At 41.3% G+C, this 23,584-nt stretch overlaps 1 protein-coding gene across 6 annotated transcripts in view; it reads left to right on the top strand.

Moving 5' to 3' along the window:
• The window catches only part of LOC139751395 (BLOC-2 complex member HPS3), a 186,387-nt gene that overhangs the window by 13,884 nt on the left and 148,919 nt on the right, over positions 1-23,584 (top strand). The window lies entirely within an intron of this gene.

Here is a 23,584-nt window from a genome sequence, read left to right as displayed (position 1 = left end):
ATCTTGCCTCACCATTCCTAACCTTATTAGACCTAATATAAACGATGCAAAGGCATGTATCATGTGAAGATGTAGGTAAGTTTGTTTTTCCCAGTATGCTTCTCCCTACTCTCTAGGAGAGTGGCTCTTGCAGAATCTCTCTTCACTCCTGCGAGATATTGCCCATTCCCTGTTCTTTTCATTAAGATACTCCTTCTATGTCTTTGTCAGTGTGTCTGTCCTTTTAGTATCTTCTTTCCATATTAGAACTCCATTCTTACCTTTTCATATGGTTTTATTTTCTATATTCTTAAGCAACATTTTGCATCTTTTTTTTTCTTTTTTCTATGTTGAAGGCTCTAGTCATGGAGAAAATGTCCACATCATAACCAGGCCTTAATTGAACTATAGAGAGAATTATGAAAGGGAAAAAGAAACTAAAATATACTTCCCAAGTTTGGTCATTCACCTAAAGAAGCACAAATAGCTAATTGAGAAGGTTCAGATGAGGGCTATAAAGATGGTATCAGCTAACTTACAGAAAAGGGAATGGAAAAATCTTTAGATATTTCCTCTGTGGATGAAAGAAGAGTGAGGGGTGACTTGATCTTAACTTTTAAGTTTTTATAGATCAATGATGTGGACAATGAACAGTTCTTTAAGAGATGTAGGGATAGAGAAACCAGAAGATATTACATGAAATTAAGCAGGGCACTTGTTAGAAGAGATGTGAAGAAGTACTTTTATGGTATAAGAGTAGTAGACAAAGTGAATAGAATTACTGAGGACATGGTTAATGGAGACAGCATACATGAATTTAAAAAGTTATATGATAATTGTTATTGCTCAAGAGATGGGTCCTCATAAGTGTAATGCTCCCTCTCCATACAGTACAGATAGGTGATTATGGATTTCCTTCTTATGATCTTTCTCAAAAGTGATGAATCCAAGTGCCAAGTCGAGATTAAAGAAAGGAAACACTATAGAGTTTATGACAATGTAAGAAACATAAACTGGGTCACATATAGTGTATGGAAAAGCTTTAATAAACAAGTTAAAGTATGTGATGAAGGAGTCAGTAGATGATGCCAGCAGTGTGGCAAAGATATGTGATGAAAGAAATAGGTGTAGCTCAATAGATGTTTAAAGGGCAAGGAAGGTAGACATACATTGTGAAGACTTAAAGGGCACAGCACCCAGACAGTGTTTGAAGATTACAAGAAAGCAAAGAATTGGTGCAGTATAATAGGGAAAGAGAAGCAGAGTAATTTAGAAATATTAATGTCAGCTGGTCAGATGAGAATTATAAGTCTTCCATACATTTGTCAAGACAAAATTATCTGTCAAGAAGCAAATGGTTAGGAAAATAAAGGACTTGGGTAATTGAAACAGAGGGATATGGGAAAGTAGATGAATACAAACTCTCATTGTGTCTTCACAGCTCAGGATGTTACATGTAACACTACTTGAATGAAGTGGAAAAGAAACCATAAAAAGCATTGAAATCACTAGAGATATAAGATGGCATTACAAAGGAGCTAGGTTCATATAAGGTAGATGATGCTTTACATGTATCATGCTGTGTATTGAGAGAGGCCACACCAATGTAGAGCTCTTTCCAAATGAAAATTGAATTTGACCAAAACAGGCCCTGTGTATTACTAAGTTTTCAAATGCCCATTGAAATTTGCTTTTTAGCAATGGACTATAAATATCTAACATCTTCAAATAACTATGCACGGTGGACTGTAACATCATACAGGGAACACAGCATAGTCTGCACAATAAGACCATTTTTGATTTTGCTGAGAATTTTACGTTGTTCATGTTAAGGTGCCTTTCATGTTGGCGTAATGACTAGACTTTTGATGATTTTAGTGATGTGTTTTTCTGCCAAGAATGAGTTTGTAGAGGCAAGTAGTATTGAGCATATAGAGCGGTAGCTTAAAACAACAATTTTATGAATCAAATATGGTGTTTCATGAGTTACTCTGTGCTAGCCCTGCCTTAAGCAAAATCTCACAAGTTCTGTCTCTCAATGCAGTTCTGGAATCTCAGGATTATATATAAGGCTTCTTCAGGATAGTTTTGTTGACTTTTTCATACTTTTTCAGTGTACCACATAGAGAGGTAATGCCAGGAACAAATGAAGAATGCCTTCATTCACTCACATCAATTATCTAGCTGTCATGGATAATGCACAGTAACCAGAGCACCCTATCCATGGCTGAGCCTCTTAGACATTCCTGTTTTCCTTCTAACTGGTTCATATGTCCTGGCTTAGGCCATTGACAGCATATTAGTGCTGGAGGCTATGGGATTGCCAGATGCAATTTCCATGATAAAGGAAAGGAGAAGAATAGTTGGTTATAACCAGGGTAACCATTTGTGGTTATCTTGGACTTGGAGACATCAAGACAGGAAGTAGTTAGAAAAGCTGAGACTTAATGGCATGGTGGAATTCAGTGGGATACTCATATCATGTGAAAAAGGAAGAGATGGAGACAAAGATATGGATGCTTCTCAGCTTCGTAGAGGAGTTGATGCCTTTTCTTTTTCTCTCCATAACAATCTGAGACAATTGATTAAACACCCTACCGAATTTTAGACCATCATGACCTCTCTTCTGACATACTCTGACATGCTTCTGACATGCCTCTAGACCCTCCAACTATTCATACACCATCTCTACCTCCCTTAAGGTTTTATTTCTGTTTATTCTAATTAGGTATTCCCATCCTTTACCCTTCCCCCTTGAAATGACAACTTTGGCATTTTAGGAGAACTCACAGGTTATCACTGCACAACTTCTTTATGGACTTCCTTTAGGATGAGTACTGCTTCTCAAGTTGGGATGCCTTTTATTTTGCTAAATGCAGAGTGAATATCATCTTGGCTGGGATAGTTCTACACCCAACTCTCTTTCAGATTTTTTTCTTCTCAACTGTGGCTTGATTGCTCTTGCTCTGAAGTCTGTCACATCAGGGACAATGTGTACTGGACCATGAAACTTTCCTTCCCTTGAAACCCACTCTGCTTTCATTTCTGATTGGAATGATCGAGAAGCTATTCTTTGAAGAGCCATGCACTCTTTCATAAAAAAGAAAGTGAGCTGACTTCTTCCAATAAATCTTTTTGTTCTTTAACCAAAAGCATCTCCAACAACCTATGTAATGAAACCTTTCTTCCTTTTTTTCTGATCTGAAATTGTTGCTATCTCTCCAACTGATATAGCCACTCTCTTTTATACCTTCTTTTCCTCTAACTCAACTTTGGATGATTCAGCTTTAATCCTTTGCCCCCATCTCCTCCCACAGTGCCTATTCCATCTTCTACATTCTCCTCATGCAAGGTCTTCTAGGTACTCTCCCAGCTTCAGGTGGAGAGTGACTGATTCCAAGTTAATCTTGGTCTGCGGCAGGGGATTGTGATGCCACCATGGTTTTTCGGTTTGTTTATGGTTGGGATGGTGAGGGAGGTGAATGCTGAGTACTGGCGGGGGTGGGGGGACAAGTAAGCAGTCTATGGGGGATCAGAGGGCCTGGAAAGTGAGTCATTTGTTGTTTGCTGATGTTATAGCATCGAGTGAGAAACTGCAGAAGTTGGTGATTGGGTTTGGAAGAGTATGTGAAGGGAATAAGTTGAAAGTAAATGTGTATACAAGCAAGGTTATTAGATTTGATAGGGTTGATGGAGAGGTTAGTTAGGGTGTGAATTTGAATGGAGAAAGATTTGAGGAAGTGAAGTGTTTTAGATACCTGGGAGTAGACATGGCAGCAAATGGATCCATGGAAGCAGAAGTTAATCACGGGATAGAGGAGGGGTTGAAGGTTCAGGGAGTGCTGAAGAATATGTGGAAAGAGAGAACATTATCTTGGGGGGCAAAACTAGGTATGTTTAAAGGAATAAAGTAATTATAGTTCCAACGATATTACATGGATGCAAGGTGTGGAGGAGGGTAGATGTGTTGGAAATGAAATGTTTGAGGACATTATGTGGTGTGAAGTGGTTTGCTAGAGTAAGTATGAAAGGGTAAGAGAGAGGTGTTGTAATTAAAAGGATGTGGTTGAGAGAGCTGAAGAGGGTCTGCTGAAATGGTTTGATCATATTGGGAGAATGAATGAGGAAAGGTTGATAAAGAGGATATATGTCAAAAGTGGAGGGAACAAGGAGAACAAGAAGACCAAGTTGGAGATGAAAGGATGTAGTTAAAAAGATTTTGAGTGATTGGGACTTGAACATGCAGGAGGATGAAAGACATGCATGGAATAGACTGAATTGGAACAATTTGGTGTACTGGGGTCAAAAAGTTTTCAGTGAACTGAACCAGGGTTGGTAAAGTCTCCTAGGTAAACCATGGAAAGGTCTGTGGGGTCTGGTTGTGGATAAGGAGCAGTGGTTTCAGTGCATTGCACATGACAGCTGAAGCATTTATGTGAAAATCCTTTTGGACTTAAGGGCTAACTGTTTGAGCTTATGTGAGGAACTGCATCTGTCGTGTCTTTCTTAAGGAATCTCTCATTGGGTGAGATTAGCAAAAGAGTTCTAGTGCATTAGATAGACATCTTTATTAGATATCTTTGCTTACTGATAGTGGACCTCCTTTGTGTGGCTCTGGTGATGCAATTTTCAGAAGAACATGATTTAGTTCAGAGGCTAGGTTTTTTGATATTCCACTTCCTTCTTTTCAATAAGCTCTCTGATGCTTATAAGGCTCTGTATGATGAGAAATGTAGGTTTTTTCAGTATGGAAACATATTTCCACCATAACATCATGAGCATCAATTTATTTTTTCATCTCTTTCTTCAGCCTCCATTTTGAGAAACCATTTCTTGAGCCATAACATTAACAAGCTTGAGATGATTGAATTGTGAGGATTGATATCCAGGAGACATCACATGCAGTCCATGGAAGTGACATCATAGTTGTTGGGATGCTGTTAAGGAGCATTAGCCAAACTTTGAGCAAACTCTTTCTGTGATAATCAGAGGGTTCTGGCTAGTGTAGAAATAAATTTTTTCATACCATGAAAGCTAAATTTCTCTCGTTTTTTTAAACTTCATCTTCTCGTAAAGTATTTGTATTTAGCCTTCTATAAGACAAAGATTTTTTCAGGAATCTCTCCTAGAGGTGTTTCCTTTTTTCCAGAGCACTTTGTTGTTTAACTTAAGATTTCCCTTCATCATCAGAAAATTTCCATTGCTTCAGTTTTTCACATTCACAATCTTTATCTTAATATTCCTTTAGGTTGTATAAGCTTTGCTGGTTTACCTCCTTTCCTCTCTGTTCTTTAGAGGATTTAGCTTATCTTCATATACAAAGGAGTCACCATAATTCATGGGTTAAGTTCTAGATGCCTCCATAAATTATCAAAATGTGAATTCTAGTATAATTGGTGTAAATGGAAGTAATTACTTTGTTTCTGGAGGTTACAGTAATATGCATAGGTGTTACTAAACTGCTGTAGTTAACACTAAACATCATACATAATACATCAACTAATGTAGTAAATGAACACAGTAAAGAAATGGACGATAGTTCAACTTGCATGATGTATAGAGATTATGATGTGATGGAGAAACATGAGGTCATAGCCAAGACTTTATTCTTGATGTTTCAACACAAGGTCTTCCGCAAGTGGAATAACATATCAAGGTAACATCAAGCTTATATATAAGCATCGTGCCTTATGCAACTGAGCTCTAGCCCATTTGGATTTTGTTCTTCCATTGTTTGTTCTGGTCCACTCACCCCACCTTTCTCCTCATCGACCACTTATGTATTGCAGTGTGACGTGGAATCTCCCCCCAACTGACAAAGCTTGGCCTTGCGTAATGGAATCTTCCACTCATGTATGCTTCACATTCTAGAGTCTTCCTTGCCTTCACCTCTGGTCCATTCTGTCTCTAGCCCATGATACAACACCAGGGCTCTGTCTTATTTGGTTAGGTGCTCTTTCTCATCCACATGTACCATGAGTTCTGTAGTCCCCTGAGTCTTCTTTGTGTTCCATCTTTTCTTTTCAGTCCATGCCCTGTTTTAGTGAAGAAGGCTCATTGGCATCCAGTGCAAGGGATTTGATAAACCATGCTATTCGCGTTACTGGTGTTGTCTTTCTCACTTCGTTTTTTCTTGTAATATTCCCAGCCTTTCTTCCAGAGATGATGCAGCACTGTTCACTGTGTTTGTTTTCAAGAAACTGCTTATGACTTGTGCTTTTTGTGAGTTAGGCACCACAAGGAACCTATTTCTCAACAAATTATTCACTTTGTTAGTATTTTCTTCCTGTTTGTAATGCTGCTTTTTTCTCTCTCTTATTTTCCTGGCTTTGTTTCAAACTTTGTTGAGCCAGACATTGGGGTACTTGAGGTTCAGAAATGCTGTAGTAACATAATTCATCTTCTCCAGTTGCTCTTCGCTACATATCCTTTAGGCCCCAAGAAAGAACCCTATCATAGCACCTGGGTTTGTCCAGTTGCTGTTATCCAAAAGGAAATGACTAAAATCATCCATGTTAGTAGGCATCCTTTATATTGAGAATCTTGGGCTCAGAAAGAAGGAAACTTATGGAGCCATAGAGCATTGATGCTGTCATGATACACATTGATGTGAAGGGGCACCTACCCATATGTGGTAAAATCCTGGTGTTGTATCATGGGCTGTAGAGGAGGGCAAGGAAGGCTGTATAAAGTGGCATATATATGAGTGGGAGATTCCAAGTCATATTGCAATACATGAGTGGTCAGTTGAGGAGAAGGGCAGGGCTAGTGGACCAGTCCAACCAATGGGTGAATGACAATTGAACAGACACAAGGTGAGCTGAATGAGGAATGATACATGTAGTACGTATATGAGCTTGATGTCACCCTGCTTAAGGAAGACCTTGTTTCAGAATGTCTTGAATAAAGTCTGGCTCTTACCTCATATTTCTCCATCACCTTGTTATCCCCACTTTTCTCATATGTATAGTGATCATTACATGATATGACTGGTATGTAATAAATCTGTTGACACATAATCACTTGTAGTTAGTCCTCCATCTTCCCATCCCATGTATGATCATATGTTTCAGCAGAGAATTTAACATACATTTTGAATGTGAAATCTGGGTCCTAACAGCACATCATTATTACCAAACCATAGAGGGTAGACAAGGAGCTCTGTTCCTCAGGTATTGCTTGGGGAGGGAAGAAGCTCTGTTCCTCAGGTATTGGTGGGGGAGGCAAGGAGCTTTACTTTCTTTTAATAATGGTTGGGGAGGTGAGGACCCTTGTTCCTCAGATATTGGTGAGGAAGTGATAGGGATGGTGAAGAGTCTTGTTTCTCACGAACTGGTTGAGGAGGTGAATAGTCTTGTTCCAAATACACTGGTGCATGAGGCGAGGAGCCTTTTTCGTCCAGTGCTGGTGGATAATGCAAGGAACCTTGTTTCTCAGGTGCTGTTGGGAAGTGAGGAGCCTTAATCTTTTGTAGCATAAAGAGCAATATATGGTCTTTTTTCATGAATCAAGTGATGACTCCATTGTATGAAATAGATTGTACAAGCACGCTAACCTAGATATTCATACGCTGTGGTTACTACTGCTCACCCATGAATAATGAAAAACTGACCATGATATTTAGAAAAAAGTTATAGTAGAGATCCCTGTGAATTTGTAGATGTGATTTTGAATTTCTCAAATTATTGTCTTCTTATTTTTTGTTTTGCCTATACCCTCATCCCACTATACTGCTTCTCTATTATTCATTCGTATATTTGATTTTGATTTTCATAGCTTTTTTTACCATCACTCAACTTCTTTTTCAGATTCTGTATGAAATGCTGTTTTATACTTTCATTTCATCTCAGTTTTATCTGAATTTCTTTCATATTTACTGCACTCAGTATAAAAAGTATCTTCATGGATGGGACTTATGAATTTCAAAATGATTAATAGAACTCATGTTGTTTCAGTAGGGTTGGTAAGTGGAAATGTGTGACAGATTTCTTGATAATTGTATTAACACCACTTTATAGTTATTTTCATTGACATGAAATCAATATATAATTTATTATAGTGAATGACGGGAAATATTTCTAGCAATGAATATATTACAATGCTATGAAAGTGCAGTGGCAGTATCGTAACCTGTGAGTTTAGGAGATGCTGCTACCATGTTAGGGACTTGAAAATTGGTATAGGTTTGAATTTCAGCCCTCAAGGGGATATTCTAGTTTTCTGGAGTATCTAAATCTCAGCCAGCCTTTTTGTTGTGACCTCTTTACTGTACTCTTACTGGTGGAACCAAAGGGGGAGGTGTTGACCAACTCCATCTAGGCATTAGCATTTTTTTTTTTTTTTTTTTTTTTTTTTTTTTTTTTTTACAGATTAAGCACTTTAGGTGTGCTGGGGTTTTAGTTTTTCAGACTATCCGAGAGCTTGCTGCCTCTGGAAACACTGCTGGAGTTACCTGCTGCCAGTAGCCTGTCAAGGGTGAGGCACTAAAGGCTAAGAAGTGACACTGAAATCCACCAGTTATGCCTGGCAGTAAAAGGGAAGTGTGATTGAGGGTGATGCCTTGAATGTTAAAGGGATGACTGGCAAAAGGAGGGAGCTTGTGGAGAAATTTAAAAGTTGGTGACTGATTTTGAAAAAGTGTGTGAAAGGAGAAAGTTGAGAGTAAATGTGAATAAGAGCAAGGTTATTAGGTTCATTAGGGTTGAGGGACAAGTTAATTGGGATGTAGGTTTGAATGGAGAAAAATTGGAGGAAGTGAAGTGTTTTAGATATCTGGGAGTGGACTTAGCAGTGAATGGAACCATGGAAGCGGAAGTGAGTAACAGGGTGGGGGAGGGGGCAAAGGTTCTGGGAGCTATGAAAAATGTTTGGAAGAAGAGAATGTTGTCTCAGAAAGCAAAAATGGGTACGTTTGAAGGAATAGTAGCCTCAACAATATTATATGGTTGTTAGGCATCGGCTATAGATAGGGTTGTACAGAGGAGGGTGGATGTGTTGGAAATGAAATGCTTGTGGACAATATGTGGTGTGAGGTTGTTTGATTTAGCAAGTAATGAAAGGGTTAGAAAGATGTGTGGAAATAAAAAGAGTGTGGTTGAGAGAGCAGAAGAGGATGTGTTGAAATGGTTTGGGCATATGGATAGGATGAGTGTGGAAAGATTGACAAAGAGGATGTATGTGTCAGAAGTGGAGGGAACGAGGAGAAATAGGAGACCAAATTGGAGATGGAAGGATGGAATGAAAAAGATTTTGAGTGATTGGGACCTGAACATACAGGAGGGTGAGAGGCGTGCAAGGAATAGAGTGAATTGGAAGAATGTGGTATTCTAGAGTCGATGTGCTGTCAGTGGACTGAACCAGGGCATGTGAAATATCTGGGGTAAACCATGGAAAGGTCTGTAGTGTTGGATGTAGACAGGGAGCTGTGGTTTAGTGCATTACACATGACAGCTAGAGACTGAGTGTGAACGAAGGTGGCCTTTTTTGTCTGTTTTCCTGGCGCTACCCTGCTGAAGCAGGGGGTAGTGATGCTGTTTCCTGTGGGGTGGAGTGGCAACATGAAGTGTTGAAGGCAAGCAAATATGAATATGTACATGTGTATAAATGTATATGTCTGTGTATGTATATTTTGATATGTATATGTATGTATAGGTGCATATGTAGGCGTTTATGTATATATACGTGTATATGAGTGGATGGGCCATTCTTTGTTTCCGATGGTACCTCACTGATGTGGGAAATAGTGATAAGTATGATAATGATAATAATATGTGCTGTGGATTGTGGAAACCCATATTCTTGGGCAGGGTATACAGAATGAAAATGGAAATGATGAGTGCAAGTTGTGGGAGTGCATGGAAGGAGGGGCTAATGGGGAGGTGATAACAAGTAGTGGTGATGTGAGAAGGAGATGGAGTGAGTATTTTGAAGGTTTGTTGAATGTGTTTGATGATATAGTGGCAGATATAGGATGTTTTGGTCGAGGTGGTGTGCAAAGTGAGAGGATTAGGGAGAATGATTTAGTAAACAGAGAAGAGGTAGTAAAAGCTATGCGGAAGATGAAAGCCGGCAAGGCAGCGGGTTTGGATGGTATTGCAGTGGAATTTATCAAAAAAGGGGGTGACTGTATTGTTGACTGGTTGGTAAGGTTATTTAATGTATGTATGATTCATGGTGAGGTGCCTGAGGATTGGTGGAATGCTTGCATAGTGCCGTTGTACAAAGGCAAAGGGGATAAAAGTGAGTGCTCAGATTACAGAGGTATAAGTTTGTTGAGTATTCCTGGGAAATTATATGGGAGGGTATTGACTGAGAGGGTGAAGGCATGTACAGAGCATCAGATTGGGGAAGAGCAGTGTGGTTTCAGAAGTGGTAGAGGATGTGTAGATCAGGTGTTTGCTTTGAAGAATGTATGTGAGAAATACTTAGAAAAGCAAATGGATTTGCATGTAGCATTTATGGATCTGAAGAAGGCATATGATAGAGTTGATAGAGATGCTCTGTGGAAGGTATCAAGAATATATGGTGTGAGAGGCAAGTTGTTAGAAGCAGTGAAAAGTTTTTATCGAGGATGTAAGGCATGTGTAGTGTAGGAAGAGAGGAAAGTGATTGGTTCTAAGTGAATGTTGGTTTGCGGCAGGGGTGCATGATGTCTCCATGGTTGTTTAATTTGTTTATGGATGGGGTTGTTAGAGAGGTGAATGCAAGAGTTTTGGAAAGAGGGGCAAGTATGCAGTCTGTTGTGGATGGGAGAGCTTGCGAAGTGAGTCAGTTGTTGTTTGCTGATGATACAGCGCTGGTGGCTGATTCATGTGAGAAACTGCAGAAGCTGGTGACTGAGTTTGGTAAAGTGTGTGAAAGAAGAAAGCTGAGAGGAAATGTGAACAAGAGCAAGGTTATTAGGTACAGAAGGGTTGAGGGACCAGTCAATTGGGAGGTAAGTTTGAATAGAGAAAAACTGGAGAAAGTGAAGCGTTTTAGATATCTGGGAGTGGATTTGGCAGTGGATGGAACCATGGAAGCGGATGAGAGAGCTTGGGAAGTGAGTCAGTTGTTGTTCGCTGATGATACAGCACTGGTGGCTGATTCATGTAAGAAACTGCAGAAGCTGGTGACTGAGTTTGGTAAAGTGTGTGAAAGAAGAAAGCTGAGGTAATTAGGTGCAGTAGGGTTGAGGGACAAGTCAGTTGGGAGGTAAGTTTGAATGGAGAAAAACTGGAGGAAGGGAAGTGTTTTAGATATCTTGGAGTGGATTTGGCAGCAGATGGAACCATGGAAGCGGAAGTGAGTCACAGGGTGGGGGGAGGGGACGAAAGTTCTGGGAGCATTGAAGAATGTGTGGAAAGTGAGAACATTATCTTGGAAAGCAAAAATGGATATGTTTGAAGGAATAATGGTTCCAACAATGTTATATGGTTGTGAGGCATGGGTTATAGATAGAGTTGTGTGGAGGAGGATGGATGTATTGGAAATGAGATGTTTGAGGACAATATGTGGTGTGAGGTAGTTTGATCAAGTAAGTAATGAAAGGGTAAGAGCTGTGTGGTAATGAAAAGAGAGTGGTTGAGAGAACAGAAGAGGGTGTATTGAAATGGGTTGGTCACATGGAGAGAATGAGTGAGGAAAGATTGACAAAGAGGATATATGTGTCAGAGGTGGAGGGAACAAGAAGTGGGAGACCTAATTGGAGGTGGAAGGATAGAGTGAAAAAGATTTTGAGTGATCGAGGCCTGAACATACAGGAGATTGAAAGGCATGCAAGGAATAGAGTGAATTGGAAGGATGTGGTATACCGGGATGGTCATGCTGTCAGTGGATTGAACCATGGCATGTGAAGCGTCTGGGGTAAACCGTGGGAAGTTTTGTGGGGCCTGGATGTGAAAAGGGAGCTGTGGTTTTGGTGCATTACACATGACAGCTAGATATTGAGTATGAGTGAAAGTGGCCTTTGTTGTCTTTTCATATTGCTACCTCGTGTGCACATGTGGGTTAGGGGTGTGCCATTTCATGTGCAGCTGTGTTGCGACTGGATTGGATGAAGGCAGCATGTATGAATATGTACATGTGTATATATGTATATGTCTGTGTATGTATATGTATGTATATGTTGAAATAAATGTATAGGTATGTATATGTGTGTGTGTGGGCGTTATGTATATACATGTGTATGTGGGCAGGTTAGGCCATTTTTTCGTCTGTTTCCTTGTGCTACCTCCCTAACGTGGGAGACAGCATCAAAGTATAATAAATAAATGAATAATAGATAAACCATGGAAGCGGAAGTGGATCATAGGGTGGGGGAGGGGGCGAAAATCCTGGGAGCTTTGAAGAATGTGTGGAAGTCGAGAACATTATCTCGGAAAGCAAAAATGGGTATGTTTGAAGGAATAGTGGTTCCAACAATGTTGTATGGTTGCGAGGCGTGGGCTATGGATAGAGTTGTGCGGAGGAAGATGGATGTGCTGGAAATGAGATGTTTGAGGACAATGTGTGGTGTGAGGTGGTTTGATCGAGTAAGTAACGTAAGGGTAAGAGAGATGTGTGGAAGTAAAAAGAGCATGGTTGAGAGAGCAGAAGAGGGTGTTTTGAAATGGTTTGGGCACATGGAGAGAATGAGTGAGGAAAGATTGACCAAGAGGATATATGTGTCGGAGGTGGAGGGAACGAGGAGAAGTGGGAGACCAAATTGGAGGTGGAAAGATGGAGTGAAAAAGATTTTGTGTGATTGGGGCCTGAACATGGAATGAAGCACAGAGGTCAAGAATCCAGGCTGTGGAAATGAGTTATTTGTGAAGAGCATGTGGTCTGACTAGATGGAATGAAGAAAGAAATGAAAGGGTGTATGCGAGATGTGATATGGCAGGGAATGCAAAGGAAGTGAATTGTGTTGTGGTAGAATGGGTTTAATGTAATACTTTGAGGTGGTTTGGGCATGTGGAAAGAATGCAAGACTGGGAGTTTACAAGGAGAGTGTATGATAATACATACAATTAAAGGGGTTGGTATGAGTGGAAGACCACCTGTGACATGGGCAAATAAGTTGGAGGAGTACTGGAGGGAGAGAAATAGTAGAAGAAAGCATGGAATGGTGTATGTGAGGGAGACATGTAAGGAGAGAGACAGGTGGAGACTTTTGTTGTGGCCACCCCTTGATGGGAGTTCCCAGAAGGAATTTGCATCAGAGATACAGATAGCTAGATAGATAGATAAACAGATTGATGGGTAGATAATGACATTTTAAGAAGCTGATAGAGGAAAGCAAAGAAAAAGTAGGGAAAGGTTTTGGAAGAAATTTGAGTGAAAAGTTCAGGGGAAATAAGATATTGTACTGGAAGGAGATGAAAAAGGATAAAAGTGGATGTAAGAGTGGAAATGCTAATGTGAGAAGTTAGGAGGGGGGTTGCTAAATCAAAAGGAGAAAGTGAAAGTAAGATGGAGAGAATGATTTGAAGAACTGATGAATGTGGGATAAAGTGAGGCATTAGCTGTTACATGCATGGATATGGAGGATGGAAGGAAGAGGATACAAGTGCAGGGGCCTATAGCAAGAAGGGAGGTAAAAATGGCTGTAATGAGGTTGAAGGTAGGAAAGGCACCTGGAGTGAATGGAATTACAGCTGAAATGTTGAAGTATGGTGGAGAAAGTGATAGAGTGGATGCGTTTGATAAGTAATTCAGCCTGAAAACAGAAGGTTGTGCCTGAGGAGTGAGTGAAAACTATAATTTTTCCTATATTCAAAGGAAAATGTGCTGAGGATTGATGTAGCAATTATGGAATTAAGTCTGTTAAGTATACCAGGAAAAGTGTATGCAAGAGTGTTGATTGATAGAGTGATGGAAGAGATTGAATGTAGAATGAGTGAGGAGCAAAAAGAGTGTAGAAAAGGTAGGGAGTTAAAAGCTGTATGCAGCTTTGATGGATCCGGAGAAAGTGTATGACAAAGTCAAGTGGAACTTGTTATGGGAATGTGTTAAGGATGTATTGGGTTGGGAACAACTGTTTAATGGTGTGAAAGCCTTCTATAGAGGAGCAATTGCATGTGTAAGAGTGGATGGAGAGTTAAGCGAAAGTTTTGCAACACATAAGGGTGTGGGTCAGGGCTGTGTGATGTCACTGTGTGAAGGGCGCAAATGGGGAGGTGATAACAAGTAGTGGTGATGTGAGAAGGAGATGGAGTGAGTATTTTGAAGGTTTGTTGAATGTGTTAGATGATATAGTGGCAGATATAGGGTGTTTTGGTCGAGGTGGTGTGCAAAGTGCGAGGGTTAGGGAAAATGATTTGGTAAACAGAGAAATGGTTTGGGCACATGGAGAGAATGAGTGAGGAAAGATTGACCAAGAGGATATATGTGTCGGAGGTGGAGGGAACGAGGAGAAGAGGGAGACCAAATTGGAGGTGGAAAGATGGAGTGAAAGGGATTTTGTGTGATCGGGGCCTGAACATGCAGGAGGGTGAAAGGAGGGCAAGGAATAGAGTGAATTGGAGCGATGTGGTATACAGGGGTTGACGTGCTGTCAGTGGATTGAATCAAGGCATGTGAAGCGTCCGGGGTAAACCATGGAAAGCTGTGTAGGTATGTATATTTGCGTGTGTGGACGTGTGTATGTACATGTGTATGGGGGGGTTGGGCCATTTCTTTCGTCTGTTTCCTTGCGCTACCTCGCAAACGCGGGAGACAGCGACAAAGTATAAAAAAAAAAAAATATATATATATATATATATATATATATATATATATATGGAAAGATGGAGTGAAAAAGATTTTGTGTGATCGGGGCCTGAACATGCAGGAGGGTGAAAGGAGGGCAAGGAATAGAGTGAATTGGAGCGATGTGGTATACCGGGGTTGACATGCTGTCAGTGGATTGAATCAAGGCATGTGAAGCGTCTGGGGTAAACCATGGAAACCTGTGTAGGTATGTATATTTGCGTGTGTGGACGTATGTATATACATGTGTATGGGGGGGGGGGTTGGGCCATTTCTTTCGTCTGTTTCCTTGCGCTACCTCGCAAACGCGGGAGACAGCGACAAAGTATAATAAAAAAAAAAAATAAACAGAGAAGAGGTAGTAAAAGCTTTGCGGAAGATGAAAGCCGGCAAGGCAGCAGGTTTGGATGGTATTGCAGTGGAATTTATTAAAAAAGGGGGTGACTGTATTGTTGACTGCTTGGTAAGGTTATTTAATGTATGTATGACTCATGGTGAGGTGCCTGAGAATTGGCAGAATGCGTGCATGGTGCCATTGTACAAAGGCAAAGGGGATAAGAGTGAGTGCTCAAATTACAGAGTTGTGCGCAGGAGGATGGATGTGCTGGAAATGAGATGTTTGAGGACAATGTGTGGTGTGAGGTGGTTTGATCGAGTGAGTAATGTAAGGGTAAGAGAGATGTGTGGAAATAAAAAGAGCGTGGTTGAGAGAGCAGAAGAGGGTGTTTTGAAGTGGTTTGGGCACATGGAGAGAATGAGTGAGGAAAGATTGACCAAGAGGATATATGTGTCGGAGGTGGAGGGAACGAGGAGAAGAGGGAGACCAAATTGGAGGTGGAAAGATGGAGTGAAAAAGATTTTGTGTGATTGGGGCCTGAACATGCTGGAGGGTGAAAGGAGGGCAAGGAATAGAGTGAATTGGAGCGATATGGTATACCGGGGTTGACGTGCTGTCAGTGGATTGAATCAAGGCATGTGAAGCGTCTGGGGTAAACCATGGAAAGCTGTGTAGGTATGTATATTTGCGTGTGTGGACGTATGTATATACATGTGTATGGAGGGTGGGTTGGGCCATTTCTTTCGTCTTTTTCCTTGCGCTACCTCGCAAACGCGGGAGACAGCGACAAAGTATAAAAAAAAAAAAAAAAGTTTGTTGAGTATTCCTGGCAAATTATATGGGAGGGTATTGATTGAGAGGGTGAAGGCATGTACAGAGCATCAGATTGGGGAAGAGCAGTGTGGTTTCAGAAGTGGTAGAGGATGTGTGGATCAGGTGTTTGCTTTGAAGAATGTATGTGAGAAATACTTAGAAAAGCAAATGGATTTGTATGTAGCATTTATGGATCTGGAGAAGGCATATGATAGAGTTGATAGAGATGCTCTTTGGAAGGTATTAAGAATATATGGTGTGGGAGGCAAGTTGTTAGAAGCAGTGAAAAGTTTTTATCGAGGATGTAAGGCATGTGTACGTGTAGGAAGAGAGGAAAGTGATTGGTTCTCAGTGAATGTAGGTTTGCGGCAGGGGTGTGTGATGTCTCCATGGTTGTTTAATTTGTTTATGGATGGGGTTGGTAGGGAGGTGAATGCAAGAGTTTTGGAAAGAGGGGCAAGTATGAAGTCTGTTGTGGATGAGAGAGCTTGGGAAGTGAGTCAGTTGTTGTTCGCTGATGATACAGCGCTGGTGGCTGATTCATGTGAGAAACTGCAGAAGCTGGTGACTGAGTTTGGTAAAGTGTGTGAAAGAAGAAAGTTAAGAGTAAATGTGAATAAGAGCAAGGTTATTAGGTACAGTAGGGTTGAGGGTCAGTTCAATTGGGAGGTGAGTTTGAATGGAGAAAAACTGGAGGAAGTGAAGTGTTTTAGATATCTGGGAGTGGATCTGGCAGTGGATGGAACCATGGAAGCGGAAGTGGATCATAGGGTGGGGGAGGGGGCGAAAATTCTGGGAGCCTTGAAGAATGTGTGGAAGTCGAGAACATTATCTCGGAAAGCAAAAATGGGTATGTTTGAAGGAATAGTGGTTCCAACAATGTTGTATGGTTGCGAGGCGTGGACTGTGGATAGAGTTGTGCGCAGGAGGATGGATGTGCTGGAAATGAGATGTTTGAGGACAATGTGTGGTGTGAGGTGGTTTGATCGAGTAAGTAACATGAGGGTAAGAGAGATGTGTGGAAATGAAAAGAGCGTGGTTGAGAGAGCAGAAGAGGGTGTTTTGAAATGGTTTGGTCACATGGAGAGAATTAGTGAGGAAAGATTGACCAAGAGGATATATGTGTCGGAGGTGGAGGGAACGAGGAGAAGAGGGAGACCAAATTGGAGGTGGAAAGATGGAATGAAAAAGATTTTGTGTGATCGGGGCCTGAACATGCAGGAGGGTGAAGGGAGGGCAAGGAATAGAGTGAATTGGAGCGATGTGGTATACCGGGGTTGATGTGCTGTCAGTGGATTGAATCAAGGCATGTGAAGCGTCTGGGGTAAACCGTGGAAAGCTGTGTAGGTATGTATATTTGCGTGTGTGGACGTATGTATATACATGTGTATGGGGGTGGGTTGGGCCATTTCTTTCGTCTGTTTCCTTGCGCTACCTCGCAAACGCGGGAGACAGCGACAAAGCAAAAAATATATATATATATATATATATATATATATATATATATATATATATATATATATATATATATATATATGTATATATATATATATATATATATATATATATATATATATATATATATATATATATATATATTTTTTTTTTTTATATATATATATATATATATATATTTTTTTATTATACTTTGTCGCTGTCTCCCGCGTTTGCGAGGTAGCGCAAGGAAACAGACGAAAGAAATGGCCCAACCCACCCCCATACACATGTATATACATACGTCCACACACGCAAATATACATACCTACACAGCTTTCCATGGTTCACCCCAGACGCTTCACATGCCCTGATTCAATCCACTGACAGCATGTCAACCCCGGTATACCACATCGATCCAATTCACTCTATTCCTTGCCCTCCTTTCACCCTCCTGCATGTTCAGGCCCCGATCACACAAAATCTTTTTCACTCCATCTTTCCACCTCTAATTTGGTCTCCCACTTCTCCTCGTTCCCTCCACCTCCGACACATATATCCTCTTGGTCAATCTTTCCTCACTCATTCTCTCCAAGTGCCCAAACCATTTCAAAACACCCTCTTCTGCTCTCTCAACCATGCTCTTTTTATTTCCACACATCTCTCTTACCCTTACGTTACTTACTCGATCAAACCACCTCACACCACACATTGTCCTCAAACATCTCATTTCCAGCACATCCATCCTCCTGCGCACAACTCTATCCATAGCCCACGCCTCGCAACCATACAACATTGTTGGAACCACTATTCCTTCAAACATACCCATTTTTGCTTTCTGAGATAATGTTCTCGACTTCCACACATTCTTCAAGGCTCCCAGGATTTTCGCCCCCTCCCCCACCCTATGATCTACTTCCGCTTCCATGGTTCCATCCGCTGCCAGATCCACTCCCAGATATCTAAAACACTTCACTTCCTCCAGTTTTTCTCCATTCAAACTTCCCTCCCAATTGACTTGACGCTCAACCCTACTGTACCTAATTACCTTGCTCTTATTCACATTTACTCTTAACTTTCTTCTTTCACACACTTTACCAAACTCACTCACCAGCTTCTGCAGTTTCTCACATGAATCAGCCACCAGCGCTGTATCATCAGCAAACAACAACTGACTTACTTCCCAAGCTCTCTCATCCCCAACAGACCTCATACTTGCCCCTCTTTCCAAAACTCTTGCATTTACCTCCCTAACAACCCCATCCATAAACAAATTAAACAACCATGGAGACATCACACACCCCTGCCGAAAACCTACATTCACTGAGAATGTATATACATCGACAGCACGTCGATCCCGGTATACCACATCCTTCCAATTCACTCTATTCCTTGCACGCCTTTCACCCTCCTGCATGTTTAGGCCCTGATCACTCAAAATCTTTTTCACTCCATCTTTCCACCTCCAATTTGGTCTCCCACTTCTCAGTTTCCTTCCACCTCTTACACATTTATCCTCTTTGTCAATCTTTCCTCATTCATTCTCTCCATGTGACCAAACCATATCAAAACACCCTCTTCTGCTCTCTCAACCACACTCTTTTTATTTCCACACATCTTTCTTACCCTTTCATTACTTACTTCGAACATACCACCTCACTCCACATATTGTCCTCAAACATCTCATTTCCAGCACATCCACCCTCCTCTGCACAACTCAATCTATAGCCCAAGCCTAGCAACCATATATCATTGTTAGAACCACTATTCCTTCAAACATACCCATTTTTGCTTTCTGAGATAACTGTTCTCGACTTCCTCACATTCTTCAACGCTCCCAGAACTTTCACCCCCTCCCCCACCCTATGATTCACTTCTGCTTCCATGGTTCCATCTGCTGCCAAATCCACTCCCAGATATCTAAAACACTTTACTTCCTCCAGTTTATCTCCATTCAAACTTACCTCCCAATTGACTTGTCTCTCAACCCTACTGTCCATAATGACCTTGCTCTTATTCACATTTACTCTCAGCTTTCTTCTTTCACACACTTTACCAAACTCAGTCACCAACTTCTGCAGTTTCTCACCTGAATCATCCACCAGCGCTGTATCATCAGAGAACAAGAACCGACTCACTTTCCAAGCTCTCTCGTCCACAACAGACTGCATACTTGCCCCTCTTTCCAAAACTCTTGCATTCACCTCCCTAACAACCCCATCCATTAACAAATTAAACAACCATGGAGACATCACGCACCCCTGCCGCAAACCAACATTCACCAAGAACCAATCACTTTCCTCTCTTCCTACACGTATGCATGTCTTACATCCTCAATAAAAACTTTTCACTGCTTCTAACAACTTGCCTCCCACACCATATATTTTTAATACCTTTCACAGAGCATCTCTATCAACCCTATCATATGCTTTGTCCAGATCCATAAATGCTACATACAAATCCATTTGCTTTTCTAAGTATTTCTCACATACATTTTTTAAAGCAGACACCTGATCCACACATCCTCTACCACTTCTGAAACCACTCTGCTCTTCCCCAATCTGATGCTCTGTACATGCCTTCACCCTCTCAATCAATACCCTCCCATACAGTTTCCCAGGAATACTCAACAAACGTATACCTCTGTAATTTGAGCACTCACTTTTATCCCCTTTGCCTTTGTACAATGGCACTATGCAAGCATTCCACCAATCCTCAGGCACCTCATCATGAGTCATACATACACTATATAATCTTACAAACCAGTCAACAATACAGTCACCCCCCCTTTTTTTTTTTTTTAATAAATTCCACTACAATACCATCCAAACCCACTGCCTTGCCAGCTTTCATCTTCCACAAATCTTTTACTACCTCTTATATATATATATATATAAGAGGTGAATGCCTGGTTGGTAAGGTTATTTAATGTATGTATGACTCATGGTGAGGTGCCTGAGGATTGGCGGAATGCATGCATAGTGCCATTGTACAAAGGCAAAGGGGATAAGAGTGAGTGCTCAAATTACAGAGGTATAAGTTTGTTGAGTATTCCTGGTAAATTATATGGGAGGGTGTTGATTGAGAGGGTGAAGGCATGTACAGAGCATCAGATTGGGGAAGAGCAGTGTGGTTTCAGAAGTGGTAGAGGATGTGTGGATCAGGTGTTTGCTTTGAAGAATGTATGTGAGAAATACTTAGAAAAGCAAAGGGATTTGTATGTAGCATTTATGGATCTGGAGAAGGCATATGATAGAGTTGATAGAGATGCTCTGTGGAAGGTATTAAGAATATATGGTGTGGGAGGCAAGTTGTTAGAAGCAGTGAAAAGTTTTTATCGAGGATGTAAGGCATGTGTACGTGTAGGAAGAGAGGAAAGTGATTGGTTCTCAGTGAATGTAGGTTTGCGGCAGGGGTGTGTGATGTCTCCATGGTTGTTTAATTTGTTTATGGATGGGGTTGTTAGGGAGGTAAATGCAAGAGTTTTGGAAATAGGGGCAAGTATGAAGTCTGTTGGGGATGAGAGAGCTTGGGAAGTGAGTCAGTTGTTGTTCGCTGATGATACAGCGCTGGTGGCTGATTCATGTGAGAAACTGCAGAAGCTGGTGACTGAGTTTGGTAAAGTGTGTGGAAGAAGAAAGTTAAGAGTAAATGTGAATAAGAGCAAGGTTATTAGATACAGTAGGGTTGAGGGTCAAGTCAATTGGGAGGTGAGTTTGAATGGAGAAAAACTGGAGGAAGTGAAGTGTTTTAGATATCTGGGAGTGGATCTGTCAGCGGATGGAACCATGGAAGCGGAAGTGGATCATAGGGTGGGGGAGGGGGCGAAAATTTTGGGAGCCTTGAAAAATGTGTGGAAGTCGAGAACAATATCTCGGAAAGCAAAAATGGGTATGTTTGAAGGAATAGTGGTTCCAACAATGTTGTATGGTTGCGAGGCGTGGGCTATGGATAGAGTTGTGCGCAGGAGGATGGACGTGCTGGAAATGAGATGTTTGAGGAAAATGTGTGGTGTGAGGTGGTTTGATCGAGTAAGTAACGTAAGGGTAAGAGAGATGTGTGGAAATAAAAAGAGCGTGGTTGAGAGAGCAGAAGAGGGTGTTTTGAAATGGTTTGGGCACATGGAGAGAATGAGTGAGGAAAGATTGACCAAGAGGATATATGTGTCGGAGGTGGAGGGAACGAGGAGAAGAGGGAGACCAAATTGGAGGTGGAAAGATGGAGTGAAAAAGATTTTGTGTGATCGGGGCCTGAACATGCAGGAGGGTGAAAGGAGGGCAAGGAATAGAGTGAATTGGAGCGATGTGGTATACAGGGGTTGACGTGCTGTCAGTGGATTGAATCAAGGCATGTGAAGCGTCTGGGGTAAACCATGGAAAGCTGTGTAGGTATGTATATTTGCGTGTGTGGACGTGTGTATGTACATGTGTATGGGGGGGGGGGTTGGGCCATTTCTTTTGTCTGTTTCCTTGCGCTACCTCGCAAACGCGGGAGACAGCGACAAAGTATAAAAAAAAAAAAAAAAAAGAGGTGAATGCAAGAGTTTTGGAAAGAGGGGCAAGTATGAAGTCTGTTGGGAATGAGAGAGCTTGGGAAGTGAGTCAGTTGTTGTTTTGCTGATGATACAGCGCTGGTGGCTGATTCATGTGAGAAACTGCAGAAGCTGGTGACTGAGTTTGGTAAAGTGTGTGATAGAATGTAAGAAAGTAAATTCTCGATTAATATGGGTAAAACTGAAAGTTGATGGAGAGAGATGGGTGATTATTGGTGCATATGCACCTGGGCATGAGAAGAAAGATCATGAGAGGCAAGTGTTTTGGGAGCAGCTGAATGAGTGTGTTAGTGGTTTTGATGCACGAGACCGGGTTATAGTGATAGGTGATTTGAATGCAAAGGTGAGTAATGTGGCAGTTCAGGGAATAATTGGTATACATGGGCTGTTCAGTGTTGTAAATGGAAATGGTAAAGAGCTTGTAGATTTATGTGCTGAAAAAGGACTGATGATTGGGAATACCTGGTTTAAAAAGCGAGATATACATAAGTATACGTATGTAAGTAGGAGAGATGGCCAGAGAGCGTTATTGGATTACGTGTTAATTGACAGGCGCGCGAAAGAGAGACTTTTGGATGTTAATGTGCTGAGAGGTGCAACTGGAGGGATGTCTGATCATTATCTTGTGGAGGCTAAGGTGAAGATTTGTATGGGTTTTCAGAAAAGAAGAGTGAATGTTGGGGTGAAGAGGGTGGTGAGAGTAAGTGAGCTTGGGAAGGAGACTTGTGTGAGGAAGTACCAGGAGAGACTGAGTGCAGAATGGAAAAAGGTGAGAACAATGGAAGTAAGGGGAGTGGGGGAGGAATGGGATGTATTTAGGGAATCAGTGATGGATTGCGCAAAAGATGCTTGTGGCATGAGAAGAGTGGGAGGTGGGTTGATTAGAAAGGGTAGTGAGTGGTGGGATGAAGAAGTAAGATTATTAGTGAAAGAGAAGAGAGAGGCATTTGGACGATTTTTGCAGGGAAAAAATGCAATTGAGTGGGAGATGTATAAAAGAGAGAGACAGGAGGTCAAGAGAAAGGTGCAAGAGGTGAAAAAGAGGGCAAATGAGAGTTGGGGTGAGAGAGCATCATTAAATTTTAGGGAGAATAAAAAGATGTTCTAGAAGGAGGTAAATAAAGTGCATAAGACAAGGGAGCAAATGGGAACTTCAGTGAAGGGCGCTAATGGGGAGGTGACAACAAGTAGTGGTGATGTGAGAAGGAGATGGAGTGAGTATTTTGAAGGTTTGTTGAATGTGTTTGATGATAGAGTGGCAGATATAGGGTGTTTTGGTCGAGGTGGTGTGCAAAGTGAGAGGGTTAGGGAAAATGATTTGGTAAACAGAGAAGAGGTAGTAAAAGCTTTGCGGAAGATGAAAGCCAGCAAGGCGGCAGGTTTGGATGGTATTGCAGTGGAATTTATTAAAAAAGGGGGTGACTGTATTATTGACTGGTTGGTAAGGTTATTTAATGTATGTATGACTCATGGTGAGGTGCCTGAGGATTGGCGGAATGCGTGCATAGTGCCATTGTACAAAGGCAAAGGGGATAAGAGTGAGTGCTCAAATTACAGAGGTATAAGTTTGTTGAGTATTCCTGGTAAATTATATGGGAGGGTCTTGATTGAGAGGGTGAAGGCATGTACAGAGCATCAGATTGGGGAAGAGCAGTGTGGTTTCAGAAGTGGTAGAGGATGTGTGGATCAGGTGTTTGCTTTGAAGAATGTATGTGAGAAATACTTAGAAAAGCAAATGGAATTGTATGTAGCATTTATGG

This window comes from Panulirus ornatus, chromosome 11 (assembly GCF_036320965.1).
Source record: "Panulirus ornatus isolate Po-2019 chromosome 11, ASM3632096v1, whole genome shotgun sequence".
In the NCBI taxonomy this organism is placed as follows: domain Eukaryota; kingdom Metazoa; phylum Arthropoda; class Malacostraca; order Decapoda; family Palinuridae; genus Panulirus; species Panulirus ornatus.
Note: the sequence above shows the minus strand (reverse complement) of the source record. Positions and strands in the feature narration are given on the sequence as shown.